The sequence below is a fragment of the Mesocricetus auratus genome, unplaced genomic scaffold (assembly GCF_017639785.1).
Source record: "Mesocricetus auratus isolate SY011 unplaced genomic scaffold, BCM_Maur_2.0 Super-Scaffold_4256, whole genome shotgun sequence".
Lineage (NCBI taxonomy): Eukaryota > Metazoa > Chordata > Mammalia > Rodentia > Cricetidae > Mesocricetus > Mesocricetus auratus.
In genome coordinates, this window is record NW_024429182.1 from 58613414 (window position 1) to 58616622 (window position 3209).

Genomic DNA, 3209 nt, shown 5'->3' on the forward strand with positions numbered 1-3209 from the left:
GCATACTCTACTGCCTGAGTGTTGGGACTCCAGACATTGTAGAGGGGATTCCAGCCAGGCGCCATTACACTTTGCTCCAAAGCAGGTCTTAAAGGGACTGTCAAAGCTGAATCTTCCTCCTGTCCAAACTGAGTAGTAAGTGAGGATGATCTCTGCTTGTATTGGCAAGCATACTTTGGAAGATTTATTTCCCGTAAAATCGCAGGAGACTGGGGTAAGATTCAGTGGTAGAGCTCTTCTAGTACAAAAAGGGTTGAAAACAAAACAAACCCCAAGAGATCAAAATCTCTAAAGTCTAAAATTCCCAAATTATAAAATGAAATCTTCAAAGTGAAACTGCCAAAATAATTCCCATGACTACAAGTGCGGAATAAGAGAAGGGTGGCCAGTCAAATTCTAGAGAAGAGACTGGCTATGTGATGTGGCAAATATGAAAGCTAAGGGGCTTTCTTTTTATTTATCTATTTATTAACTTCCTTTTTTTTTGTTTCTTGAGACAGGGTTTCTCTGTGTCTTGGAACTCACTCTGTAAACCAGGCTATCCTGGAACTCGAGATCTGCCTGCTCCTGCTTCCTGAGTGTCACCACTGTATGGCTTTTTTTTCTTTTTCTTTTTTTGGTTTTTTGAGACAGGGTTTCTCTGTGGCTTTTGGAGGATGTCCTGGAACTAGCTCTTGCAGACCAGGCTGGTCTCCAGAGATCCGCCTGCCTCTGCCTCCAAGTGCTGGGATTAAAAGTATGCACTATCATAATCATACACTTTTAAGTTCCTTCCTTCCTTCCTTCCTTCCTTCCTTCCTTCCTTCCTTCCTTCCTTCCTTCCTTCCTTCTTGCCTTCCTTCCTTCCTTCCATGTAGACCTGCCTTTATTTTTCTTGGGGTTAGAGAGATAGCTCAGTGATTAAGAGTACTGACTGAGTGGTTAAGAGCACTGGCTGCTCTTCCAGAGGACCTGGGTTCAATTCCCAGAATCCATACAGCAGCTCACAACTGTAACTTCTTTTCCAGGAGATCCAATACTCTAACATAGACATACATGCAAGCAAAACACCAATGTACATAAAATACAAATAAATTACTTTAAAAATTATTTTTATTTATTCAATTATTTCTGTGTTTTTCTTTTTTTTGAGACAGGGTCTCACTAGGTATTTAGCTGACTTCAAACTTGCTAAATAGGCCAGGCTGGCCTTGAATTCACAAGATCCGACTGCTTTTGCCTCCCAAGTGCAAGGATTAAAGGTGTGTGTCTCCACATGGCAAACTTATTTTTATTTTATGTGTATGGATGTATGTCTATGTCTGATCCCCTGGAACTGAGTTATAGTCATGTGGGTGCTGGGAATGCAAATGCTCTTAACTGCTGAGTCATCTCTCCAGTCCCCAAATGACATTTTTTTAAAAATATGGGTTCTCACCTATATTAAGATGTGGTGGTGAACATCTTAAATCCTGGCACTCAGGAAGCAGAGGCAGGTGGATCTCTGAGTTCCAAGCCAGCCTGGTCAACAGAGTGAGTTCTAGGACAGCCAGAGCTATACAGAGAAACCCTGTTTCAAAAAAAGAAAAACAAAAACAAAAAAAAACAAAAACCAAAACAAACCAATACAAAAAAGTAAACAAACATACAACCAACCAGTAAGATGTTACCTTACTTCACTGAGAATGGCTGTTATGAAAAAGGTAAGAGAGAAGTACATGGCGCTGTAGAGATGACTCTGAGATTAAGAGTACTTGTTGGACTGGAGAGATGGCTCAGAGGTTAAGAGCACTGGCTGCTCTTTCAGAGGTCCTGAGTTCTATTCCCAGCAACCACATGGTGGCTCACAACCATCAACATGCCAGAACACTGTATATATATAATAAATAAAAGATTTTTTTGGTTTTTTTGAGACAGGGTTTCTCTGTATTGTTTTGGAGGCTGTCCTGGAATCGGCTCTGTAGACCAGGCTGACCTCGAACTCACAGAGATCCGCCTGCCTCTGCCTCCCGAGTGCTGGGATTAAAGGTGTGCGCCACCAACGCCCAGCTATAATAAATAAATCTTTAAAGACATGAAAAAAACAGTGCTTGTTGCTCTTGTAGAGGACCTGGGTTCGGTTCCCAGCACTCCTATGTTGGCTGTCAACCATCTCTTAACTATAGTTCTAGGGGATCCAATGCTGTCTTCTGGCCTCAGGTGCTTATGTGGTGCACACATACACATATGTAGACAAAACACTCCTTATATTCATAAGGTGAATCTCTAAAAAAATTTGCCAGGCAGTGTTAGTACACACCTTTAATCCTAGTGCTCAGGAGATGTAGGCAGGCAGTTCTCTGAATTTGAGGCCAGCCTGGTCTACAGAGCAAGTTCCAAGACAGTCAGGGCTACAAAAAGAAACCCTGTCTCCAAAAACAAAAACACCAAACCAAACAAAAAACCCCATAAAACTTATGGTATAACCCAGCAGTTGCACTATCATCACACATAAAGAATCAGTTTGTCAGAGACATCTATATTGCCTTGATCACTACAGCAGTGGTCACAGCATGAGAAAGTCGGGGTGGGAGCGGGAGGGATAGTACATGGGGTTGGGAAGATGGGGAGCTAACTACCACCTAACTACCACCTCTAACTCCACCTCCAGGAGATCTGATGCCCTCTTCTGGCCCCTATGGGCACCTGCACGCATATAATTAACCATATAATAATTAAGAAAAAATTAATTATTTTTTAGTCGGGCATAGTGGCACAAACCTATAATTGGGAGGCTGAAATAGGACTGGCAAGAATCTGACGCCAGCCAGGACTGTATATGGAGTTCTATGCCAGTCTGAACTATGCAACAAAATCCTGTCTCAAAAGTCCCATGAAACAGCATGTTGCCTGAGTAGAAAAGAGACAAGACTTGTACATTTGCATTTATGAGACAAATGAACTTGTCAGAAAACAAGTGGTTTGTCATTGCATACCAATTGCTGCAACTACAAAGCAAAGTTCTTAGTCATCTCCCATGATCATTCTTCAGTGATCACCCACCCCACCCCCAGTGACAGACAATGTGGCAGGCAGGGTTAGCTGCTGTTGGAGAACTGTGTACCCCAAGCCCTTGAAGCCCTGTGAGAACTACATCCTGAACACACACCCAACTCCAAATGGATGGGAGAAATCCCTTCCTCTGCAAGGTCCCTTGGAGCGTGGGGTAGAGAAGGCAGCCAGAAGCTATG